Here is a 12,978-nt window from a genome sequence, read left to right as displayed (position 1 = left end):
TAGGAGGGGTGTATAGGGTTGAGATTTCAAATCTTTTTTCTCATTCATGAAATCTGAGGGTATTTGATTGGATTTTTTTGAAATTTATTAAAATCTTGAGATATTCAATTGGGATTTTAAATTATGTTACAAAATCTGATGGTATTCAATTGGGATTTCAAATTATGCTTTAAAATTCGATTGTATTCAATTGGGATTGTTTAAAATATATTAAAATCTGATGGTATTCAAGTGCTGGTGAATTTTTTTGGATTTCATAAAATGATGGATTTTGTGGCATTCTTCGGTGTATTTTCAGTTTTTTGAAGTCCCGCCGAAATCAATGATATTTTGAGCATTATGCTTAAATCCTATGAGTTGGGTTCCTTGGAGTATATGTTATTTGGAGTCTTTGAAGACCTAATTTAACAGCGTTGGATCAAAACATAACGGACGGCAGATCAAGTAGACAGGTGGACAATATTTTCAAATTAAAAAATAACCAGTAATCAAAGTATACGGAACAAGTGGTGATGTATCAACCATATGAGTATCAATTTCAATCCTGAGTTTCACTCCATTCAAAGATCGTTACTAGTCAAGTGCAGTCCTGCACTTTCTCCACAAAATCAAATCAAGGTACGATCAAGATAAACATTGTAGCGCATATCAAGTGCGGGAGTTAGGGATTGAAGATTGGGAGTTTCAAACCATTTTACATCATTGTTGCAGAACATCAAAAATGAGTCCAGATACCTGTCTTCGATTTTGGTGTATGAACATTTTGAAGTGCAGGACAAAATTTTGATGTTGAATTCCATAAAGACACGTGAATTGTGAAGAACATTTGTGAAGAACAATTCCAACACATTTGCAGAACAGTCGTGACCATAAAATCTTACAAGAAAAAGAAGAAGAAACAACTCTGAAATAAAGTACAAGTAACTCAGAACAGAGAGACCAATCAAAGATAATCCGGATGACACTCTCAACCAATCGAAAGAACCGCCATCCTAAATCGATATGAATCGTGACTAACAGTTGTGAAATGTTTAGAGGATCCTAATATAATATACGTATACAGGTTGTATGCATAATATATGCAGGACTTTAAACTTCAAAATCACATACAATCTATTAAAATTCATAAACTAAAAATAATCCATTAAAATCCCAATCGAATACACCCCTACTATAGATGTCCATTTTTAAAAAATTATACAATTTAGGAAAAATGAATGTTTTCAAATTAATTATAGTAAATGATCATAATATCTGGAATGAGGTTGATCAAGAAAATGTAAATAAGAAATATGTAGAGTAGAAAGCACTATATTTGGGTACAGGCATACTAAAGCGACTCTCTCTTTGTCTAAAATTATAGTCAACATTTTATGAATGAATATATTTGTCGAAACTCTACGGGCATATTAGAGCAACTCCAATTATTAAAATCACTTAATTTAAAAGTGAATTAGCGTACCGAAAATAAAAAAATATAGTCAATATCTTGAAAATATCACACTTCAACCATTGGCACCCCTTATTTATAATACTAGCCAAGTTCTTGTGAATGACTATATTTATCGAAATTCTACAAATGTGTAAAAAATCTGTAGCAAGATTCCGTATAATTTATTATCATATTAAAATGATATCTTCATTTATAACCATCTAAATTATTGATAATATTTCTTTTAGAATTTATAAGGGTTAATTATCAAGTTGGTCACTGAAGTGGGCTTAATGTATCAAGTTGGTCACTGAACTCAAAACGGTATCAAGATGGTCACTGAAGTGACCATAAATATCAAACAAGTACCTTGAAATATGAGTTCAAGCAGTAAAAAAATTATTTATAAAGTTTTACATATTATTTTTAAATGTTAATACAACCAACTAAAAGATTATGAATTCTAGTATTTAAAATAATATATTTATATTTTATCAAGTTTATTTATTATTTATATTTTATTATATAGTTATTTCTTTGTTTTAAATAAAAATAAATAATAAATAAACTTGACAAAATCTAAATATATTATCATAAATATTAGAAGTAATAACCTTTTACTTGGTTTTGGTAACATTCAAAAATAATGTGTAAAACTTTATAAATAATATTTTTACTGTTTGAACTTATATTTTAAGGTACTTGTTTGATATTTATGGCCACTTCAGTGACTATCTTGATACCGTTTTGAGTTTAGTGACCAACTTGATACATTAAACCCACTTCAGTGACCAACTAGATAATTAACCCGAATTTATAACCACCTAATATAACTAATACCATTAAAGCACGCAATATTTTATAAGTTAAACAAATTTTATATAATTATTATATATTAACGAGAAATAGTTAATAAAAATCTATGATATAATTAAAATATTAAAATTAGTACGTGTCACCCGAGTCGGGCGGCCTGACGTTAAAAAACCCGTTTCTAAATTCATAAACAGAAAACAAAGAAACCCTGTGAAAAGTGAGTCCGGATCCTCTGTCCCCTCTTTGTGTGTCCTTACATGTCCCTTCATTTTTATTGGTCAATTCTTTACCTAGCACGTGATCTACAATTTTTATTTATTCTTTCCTGGACATTTTTACGTCAGAGCTATTTAACTTTTCAAATTTGTATACGTATAATCTTAATTATTTAAATATCAGGTAGGACATAATCAACTAAAAATACTTCTTACATGATATAAATATAATATTATATAATAATTTTATTTTTACAATTTCTATATTATATTTTTTTTTGAAAACTTTGATATCATTAAATTTAAAGGCAAAAAATACTTTATTTACGTATATATTAATAATTAAAAGGTCCTTTTCATATAGTACATAATCAACTAAAAATATTTTTTACATGATATAAATATAATATTATATAGTAATTTAATTTTTATATTTTCTTTATTAAATGATTAATTAAATCTTTGAGAACTTTAATATTATTAAATTTAAAAGAAAAAATGTATTATTTATGACTAAAATTATATTAAAATATTGAGATGTTTTTTTTATATATATAATATCTAATCTACTAAAATTAAATTCAATATAATGAATTTTTTTCTGTAAAGCAAATATATTGGTATATGAAGAAAATTCACGAGTACTTTTTTTGATAAACCAAACTATACATCATGCTGTTAATATTTTATGCAACAAAAAAAATCATGACTAAGAATTTAATAAATTGAAGTCTAAATTGAGAAATAACAGGTTTAGCCTGCAACTACAAACAAGATCTTATCTCACAGTTCACTACACAAAAGTAATTTTTATCAGATTCTACCATCCACCAAAACCAGCTCCTGTCCAGCCTGAATGTCCTGTACCCCTGGGTATTGCTTGAACTCTTCCATGTCCTTGTTGCTGATTCTGGCTATTTACCACTGTAGTAACCCTGCATTTCCTAGATTATCATTGGCAGGCAATTCCACAGAAGTCTCCAGTGAAGTTTGAGCTATTACCGCAACAGGAGCTGTGACACTTTGTATAGTACTTGTGACGTTACAAGAATTTGCGTTGTATTGAGAAATGCTGGTTGAAAAGTATATTGGCCAGGAAAAGTATTATAGGATGACGGCACAGAACTAAAAGATTGAATACTTGAGTTTAGCATCGGTGCCTGCATTTTAGTGACAAAATTAGTTAAAATTTCATCAAGAACATGTAGTCTAGTTGTATATAAATATACAAATCTCAGAGACAAATGAACAGAGCTTTGCTATGTTTCCATGTCTTACTGTACAATGCATACCAACTAACTCGTAAACTACTAGAGTACTACACCCACAGACTAATCATCGATATCTTCAATATCTGTGGAACAGTAGTCATCGAAATCCAAGTGACGTGATGCTTGAGGAACAGTAGTCATACCTGTGGAGTATTAGGGTTCTTGATAATCAGGATGAAGCTTGTTGCAAAATTAAAACCTCTTGATATGCCAGAGTTGGACTGATACACGTCCTGTAAGTAGTTTATCTGTATTCTGAAACAATATTTTAAATATATATTAATTAAAATAAATAAATTTTTGAAAGAGAAAGATCACGTGAGAGATTAAAAAAGTGACCAATGAGAGAGAGGAGACATATAAGGAGACCCTGGGAGGGGATAGAGGATCCAGACTCGTGAAAAGTGGGGCTATCAAAATTCAAACGTACAGGATATTTGATCAACATACGAATTTATTTGCCCGAGGTGAACGGCTGAGGCCCTGGTGTCAGCAACAGATAAGCCAAGCCCACTAGGGTTAAAAATGGGGCGGGGACTTCATTTCCTCGCTCCATATATATTTTTCATGCCCCGTCCCCGCCCCATTCTCCGCGGGGATTTATTTTTAATCCCCATCCCCGTTCGACCGGGGATTTAATATAATTTTGTTCCGCCCGCCCCGCTACTATAATATTACTCTTTAAATAATTATTTTAGAATTTAGTAATTTTTTCTTCTGAATTTAATAAAAATATACGAGACATGTATATTAAAAGCAAAAAAATAAATATAATAGAAATCAAAAAGACATGTTATACATTGTAAATTTATAGTTTTATGTATTATAAAATTATAATATTAAATATAATAAATATATTAAATTAAATATAATTATTTATTTATATTAAATATATGCGGGGCGGGGCGGGGAATCCCCGCGGGGATTCAACAAATACCATACTTGCCCCATATTTTGGCGGGGCAGAAAATCATTCCCCGTCACTACCTCATTCCCCATATTAGCGGGGCGAATCTGCCCCATTCGGAACGGGTTGGGGCGGGCTCCCTATTTTCCCCACCCTATTTTTAACACTAAAGCCCACTCTTCCGAGTACAACACTATTTCCTTCCAAAAATAAATTTCGTTTTGATTTTTGCATATAACAAACAATTCTTGATAGAAAATTATAATTATATATTTTATCAAAAGTTCAACATCTACAATTTTACTTAAAAAAAAATATAAATATATATTATACATTTAATCACGTGTGAAAAATCAATATAACGCTTTTTTTATACATGAATACTCGCTCAAAGATGTATTTATATTTTATATTTATGGACACTTGGAGTATATGACATCACATAAAACAATGTTGATAAGGATAGAAATGTAAACAATACAGACATGCTAAATAAATGTTGATAAGAGCAACTCCAATGCAAACTCTTCTTATTCATATTTGGTCTAAGTTGATAAAATTTAGGGGTTAGGATAAAAATCAGTCTTCCTACACAACTCCCTATCCCTTAAAATTTTTAGGGGAGAGAAAACTCATCTAGGGAGCAAAAAGCCAACCCATATAATGCCACATCATCAATATTACCTATAATATACTGTAACATATATTTACTCCAATTCTACCTTTTCTCACATATAAATATTGAATAAATACTAATTTTTAAATTATAGATAACATGTATAGGTAATATCATTGGAGTAAAACAACTTTTTGCTTACTTATCTTTTATGTAACTATTATTTTATTATATTTTAGGTGATCAATATAGGGCCTCTAATGCTTCAGCCTCAAGCTGTGCTCGCGTAAAAAAGTTTCTTATTTATCTTTTTGTTTGATACGATTATATTATTCTATTCAGCTTCAGCTCAGATGTATAACAAAACACTTACTTTAATTGAGTAATTTATGTATATATAGAAAGTCTCGTTATTATTAACAAGAACAAAATCGATAAAATATTACCTGTTGATTTAAAAAAAATTTGAAAATAATTTGTTGAGTAACAAACATTTTCCATTCCTTTTATCTGCATGACAGGACAGATCAAAGCTTAACAAGGCTTGTTGATAATGCTGAGAAGGGTTGATAATGCTTCGGCCTCAAGCTGTGCTCGGTGCTCCCGTAAATATAATCATTTCACAAAAAAAATAATGCTGAGATTTATAAATTAAAAATTAGTTATTATTTGGAGAGATTTAACAAATTTATACATAACATAATTAAAAATAATATAATTTTATTTGATAATTGTTAAAATTAAAAATCACATTTTGTGATGCGGTTTAGTATGGTGTCGGTGGTTTTGATGATCTTTTATCACACCTATTTATCAGCAAATCTGGTTTTCATATCAACATATATACACAAGTAATAATTCAACTAAATCGACAAAATATTACAATCAAACAAACCCTCCTCCCGTTCACAGTTCTAATTTTGAGCTGCTTCTCGTCGGAGCCTGACTCCATATTCTATTATCAGAAAATTCAGATCATCAATGAATAATTACCAATTTACCATGGCAAACACAATTGCACAAGCAACTAGTCTATTAACATTACAAAGTAATAACTTCAAAAAAAAAAAAAAACATTACAAAATAATAATATTAAATATTGTAAAATCAGAATAAAGTTAATCTATTAACATTACAAAGTAATAATATTAAATACTGTAAAATCAGAATAAAGTTAATAATTAAAACTCTCAATGGTCTGATCGTCTTGGAGATACTGATTAGAGAAAATCAAACGGTGTTGATTCACTGGAATATTCTGATACAGAATTAACCTTGTGCTAGAATATTGTATATAATACTGTCTTTTTTAGAACTGCTTCAGTTTATTATAATCCTCCTATATATATGTCCTGGGTTGTGAGTTTTTTATTTATCAGATTCAACATTTCTGTCCCATACACAAAAATTAGAGGACACATAAAGATTGTAAAAGTTTGAGGGGCTAAAGCGAGATCGAAATTCACAGGAAAAATCAACCAGTTTAAGAAACAAGCCTATTCGGAGCTGGGTCTCATTATCAAAGAGCTTCCCACAATAAGAGTAGATGATGAAGCAATTTGATCATTGTATGATTGGCAAGGAAAGCACCATTCGAATAATCAGAATAACTAGCTATAGTATGATAGGTGTCCATCAAATCCCAACAACAAAGTAAATTGTACAAATGATAAAAAACAATTTGGAGTTATGGATCTTTCTTCAGAATTATCAAACTTGACCTGATGATTTAGACTTCCATGTAAAATTAATCCATATAGATCACATACTACCTGCGCAAAAAAGGCTCTGAAGCAGTCAAAGGTTCTGAAGAAGCAAAAGCGCCGCTGCATAAACATCACCAGATGTCTCGACCAGTGCTTGTATGTTATCATAAGTGTCACGGAAACCCAACCGCCGCAGCTCAGAGAGTTGGTCTTCATAAAGCACTTCTAGGGGCTCTGCGATACATTACAGGATAACTACAAATTATCATCCAAGCAAAGTAAACGACCAATATAGAGGTTGCATAGCAATAGAGCAGAAATGATGCATATGAGGAGAACACCTAAACACCACAGTCCTTTCTAATATAATTAGGGAGAACGAATCAAAATATGCAATAATTTATTCAAAATCATCACAGAAACATGATTATCACAGACACTGCTCATTAGTCTCGTTGACCCACTGCGAAAATCAAGTAGAGGTGGTCATTGATGAAGTCCAACACTTATATAGAGTGCATACACAAAAGCATAATATAGTTTGCTAAAGTAGTTAAAATACCACGTCGTGACAATTTAAGCAGTAAAAATGTTATGACACAGGTGAATACAACATAGTTTATTTACCCATGTAGATGAATAGCCAAAACTATCCACTAACGGTAACATTTTTATATTAGATATGCAAAGTATCCATTCCTACTGCATTTTTATATTAAATGGATAACTAGTATCAATTTGTATTCATTTTGGACTCCAGTTATTATCAATTATTTTCCTGTGAAGACTATCGTAGGCTGATCAAACACTTGCATAGCTAGCAACTAACATTATATTAGGCCTCACTAAACTATATACTTCTGCAGAGGGCAAAAACATAGTAGTTTTCATCTGCTACATGGTCAAAAAGGAAATGACTGGCAGATGGAAATCTCATTATTGTGCTTAACCCAAACTGAGCACAGGCACCGCCGAACAAGGCTAAACAACAAGGAACCTATTTTATTGCACCTATATATACAACTACTACTGCTATACTTTGTTTTTTCCAGAGAAAAACACATGTGAAGGATTAAGCTTAGTAGATTTAAGCTAAAAGATCTCTATCGAAGAAGCAACACAATTACTTACCAGTATTAGCAGGAAGAGACCGACGAGCCAAGTGAATGACATACCCATCTTCCACACCTTCACATTGCAAAATAAATTTAGTCAAAATGAGGTAAAAGAAAAAAGGATACGCAACCTCAAGTTTAGAGATTATACAAATCCATGACAAAACATGATGGGGAACACAAACAAAAATTAAGAAAGCTTACAAGGACAAATATATGCAACTGTGAATTAATGAAGGTATTACTAATTTACAAATGTCATAAGGAATATTTAGAAAGATATTTGTTATTATTTCTAATCCTGATATATAGCACTTGTGCAGCGCAATGCGCAATGTGCCAAAAACGTCAACAGTTTCCGCTTCATGTTTTATGTAATTAAAAATCTAATTACATTTATAAATTGCAATTCAGCGCAATGCGCTAATAATCACTCTCATGTTTTCCATAATCATAAATGTTAATGCAACAATGAATTAAAGCTTAAGGAGTCTTCCAGTATTATCTGCCAATTCAATTTCAACTCGGAGGTGTGTGTGTGTGTGTTTTCCATATTCTATTATCTGCATACAACGGTAAATTAAAGCTTAATAAGTGTTGTTACCATGTCCAACACTATATATTATTCAAGTCCAAGTCATATATATGTTATTTATCAACAAATTCAATTTTCATGACAAAATGTCTACACAAGCAATGATTCAACTAAAACAACAAGATATTGCAATCAGATATTCCACTGTTCTAATTTTGAGGTGGTTCTTGTTGGAGGCTTACCATATACTGGGCCTGTTTGGGCAAAAAAAAAATATTTCAAATTTCAGGACTTATTTTTATAATTTTTTTAAATATAAATTTTTAGAAGGTGTTTTATATTCGTTATATAGCAAAAAAAATAGAATAAGAGCTTATTTAAGAAAAAAGTAGAGTTTTATGTATTTCTCTCTAGAAGTAAGCTGTTATTTCTGAAAAATAAGATTAATCAAACGACCAAATCCAAATATCATAGAACACAATTGGGCATGCACAAGCGATTACTCCAATAAATCTACACATTACAAAAATCAAATACTATGAATCATATTAAAGTCAATCCTTAATTACCATAACTCCCTATAGTCCGATCGTCTAGGAGGGTCTGGCCACTGAAAATCAATTGCTGCTCATTAACAGGAATATTTTGTTCCACATTTATTAGACCTTTGATTTCAAGAACTGTTAGATCAGGCCTCACTCTGATAGAAAACCTCGGATCGCTAGAAAATTGGACATAAATCAATATTTCGTTGACGGTTCCGTCCGAGCTACCTGCAGCATGATCACCGCCATTTTCACTTTCAAAATTATATATAATATATATATAATGGAATGGATAGCAAAGATATATGCAGAAAAGGAAGCCTCATTCTATAGTGTGTGTGTGTGTGTGTGTGTGTGTGTGTGTGTGTGTGTGTGTGCGCCCCTGTGCAAGTACAAATATCCCCAAGAGCAATACCATCAAGATGAGGAGACAAAGGAGCTGAATCATGACCACCAAATCCCTGATTGTGGACAGAACCACTTACAGGGGTGTTGTTTCCATCTAATGGGGCAAGAGCAGCAATAGCAGCAACGCTACTGAAGTATGCCGAAGGATCATGTATACGAAACAAGTATACAGCACATCCATCTTGCAAACCTTCACATTGCAAATCAAAACAAGTCAATATGAGGTTAAGAAATTTCTTAATTGGACAACCCGACAAGGGATCGGCAAATCACGACCTCAACTTTAAAAGTCATATACATATCCATCACACAACAGACAGGCAACACAAACAACAAATAATAAGATTAAAAGGAAATACATAGGCGATTGTAGAGACTTTCAAGGGATTAGTAATATAGGAATACGATACTGTACAATTCGAGAGATATTTGTTGTTCTTATTTCTAGTCCTGCATCACAGCACTTGAACAACAACATTCCCCTTCTATTCCAACACAATTAAACAATGAATTATTCAACTTATTCAACAAATCAGTAAAAATCAAATACAACTTATCAACAATTACCAAGAACAAATTAAACCAACAAATCTATTCAGATTCAACTCATATATATCAACAATTCCAATTACATAGCAACATAAAGTCAAAACATAGTCAACATAGAGTGCACATGCAGTCATCCAACAAATCAACAAAACAGTAAAATCGAAAGCAGTAAAATCCCGAAAAGATAAATTAATAACAAAAAGTTACCATAACTCGCAATGGTGCGATGGCCTTGGAGACAGAGATCAGCGTGAACCAAAATCTGTTGATAAACGGGAACATTAACAAGTACAGAAACCATGTACTTGAATTGAGCGACTGTTGTTTGAGGCCACACTCGAATAGCATACCACCTCGTCAGATCTTCCACCAATCTCACGTGAATTAGTATTCTCCCGTCCATTTTCGCTTATTTTCGCTTGAATTGTTGTGTGTATTTGTGCGCACCACCTTTTGAATGGAAAAGAAAGATATACAATGAGGGGATGAATGCATGAAGTAGTGTCAGTATGTATATAAATGCACAGTTGTGAAAGTGTAACGGCTGCATCTAAGATGCCACGTGTTTGTACGAGGAGTATCAAAGTTCATTGTATGTGCCACGTCAGAAGTATCGAAGTTCTATTTTCTTATGTCCCGGTGTTTATCCGACTGAGCTTTAAACTTGGTCCGGATTTTTAATTGGAATAATATAGAAAGAAAGAGGAATTCCCGGTGCGTTGGATCGGAATTTTAAAGAATTTACTTTTCATTCATGAATTTTGAGAATATTTTATTCGGATTTTAGAAAATGTAATAGAATTTTGAGATATTCGATTCAGATTTCAAATTATGATATAAAATCTGATGATATTCAATTAAGATTTTAAATTATACTTGAAAATCTGATGACATTCAATTGAGATCGTTAAAAATCTATTAAAATATGATGGCATTCAAATACTGATAGATTTTTTTGAACTTAATAAAACGATGAATTTTGTGGAATCATTTAATATATTATAATTTTTTTGAAATTACATAAAAATCATAAGATTTTGATTACTTAAATGCTAAAAACTCTCATCAACTCTGCAAAATTTTATCAAAAATTTATATAAAAATCAAAATCAATACAATTCACTGAAATTCATTAAAATTCCAATTGAATGCACCTTTACTCTATAAAATTTGTGTAATAAGTGCGTATCCAGGTCTATTCTAAGATCGGTGTACATATTAAAATTAAGTATTAGTAGTATATGCAGATCGATATTTCGATTGATCCATGGGCCTCTATGTTTTAATAATGGGCCTACTTGGTTTAACAATAAGAAAACACACGTTGTTTATAAAAATTATTAATAAGTGAAAATACTATTTAATTACATTTTGATATATATAATTTATTAGATATAAAATTTATTAATATGAATATAAATTATTTCTTAAATTGATTTTATACACATTTATCAAGTCAAATTTATAAAAAAAGAGTAAGTTACCGAAAAAAGTTTAAATTTTCAACTTCTCATATTTTGATTTGTAAATCAGAAATTTGACATATTTTTTACGCGGAATAAGTTGATCATGACTCATATCACATGTCAGTGAAATAAGTCTTATTTAAACATGCACAATATATTTAATGAATTTTCGTAACATATTATTATTATATATGTTAAATAAATTCATATTAGAAATCGAATGGGATTCGTGAACATGAAAAGAGAAGCGGGCGAACGAAGCTGCTCTGTAAAGCTTCCGCATAATTTCCTTCGTTTTTTGGCTCCATTCCGGCCCGGAAGTTAGCTTCGAAAAAATATAAGTAAATTGGAAATATATGTGTTATTTAGAAATTAGCGAACATCCTAATATGACATGTATATTTGCAAACTTCGGTGCAAAAAGTTTTTTTAATGGAAAATTGAATTATTATATGTGTTTTTCATAAAAATAAAAAATATATTATATAAGCACAAAAATATCCCTGAACTAACACCTCATATTTTGCCGCACATTGTGAACTTTGGAATGTCCACCGCCAAGTTTCAAAATATGAGACTCATCACAGAGCCAAAATTAAGAGTTACAAACCACAAGATATCTCTTTCGATACATATACAACTTATCAAGTAAAAAAATTATTATATAATAATAAAATATTATAAGCTATCATTTAAAATAATCCTCTACATATTTGTAAAATCAAATTTCAAAAATAAAAGTAAGTCACCCAAAATTTTAAGATTTCATTTTCTACAATTTTAACCTATAAGTCAAAAATTTACTTGTAAACTTTTTACTCGAACAATGCGAATAAATAAATTATTTATGGCTTATAGGCCCAAAATTAAAGCTTGGCCGAACACAGCTCACGTACAGGTAATTTCTGTTGGGAACCAAGTTTAGGAAGATAAGCTTGCATTAAAAATCGATAAATAGAAAGATATATTAATAAATAGAAAAGCAACATAGCCTTGTTTTAAGGCGAGTACATGTCAGTTCAGGTGTAAACTTGTGTTTCAGGTCTCACACGCCCCGGGATATGATCCCGGCGAGTAATTTTCTGATGATATAACAAATCTGACTCGTGTTTTATCATTAATTACAAATCATTAATAACATATACCGGATCAATCTCATATACAATATTGAGGGAAATATTAATATCTCCAGCAACTACAAAATAATTTGTTTATTCATTAGCTTAAAACTTCTTATTCATTAGCTAAAAAGACACCCATCCCTGTATTCACTATTTAGCTTGAAGCATATATTGATGTCCTTCAAAAGCTGGGGCACAATATATAATCATCACTTAACTGTTCTGACAAAGAAATAAGTAGCAGGAACACAACTACAGGTTACAATCAACAGAAAG

Source organism: Daucus carota, chromosome 3 (genome assembly GCF_001625215.2).
Source record: "Daucus carota subsp. sativus chromosome 3, DH1 v3.0, whole genome shotgun sequence".
Taxonomy (NCBI): domain Eukaryota; kingdom Viridiplantae; phylum Streptophyta; class Magnoliopsida; order Apiales; family Apiaceae; genus Daucus; species Daucus carota.
Note: the sequence above shows the minus strand (reverse complement) of the source record.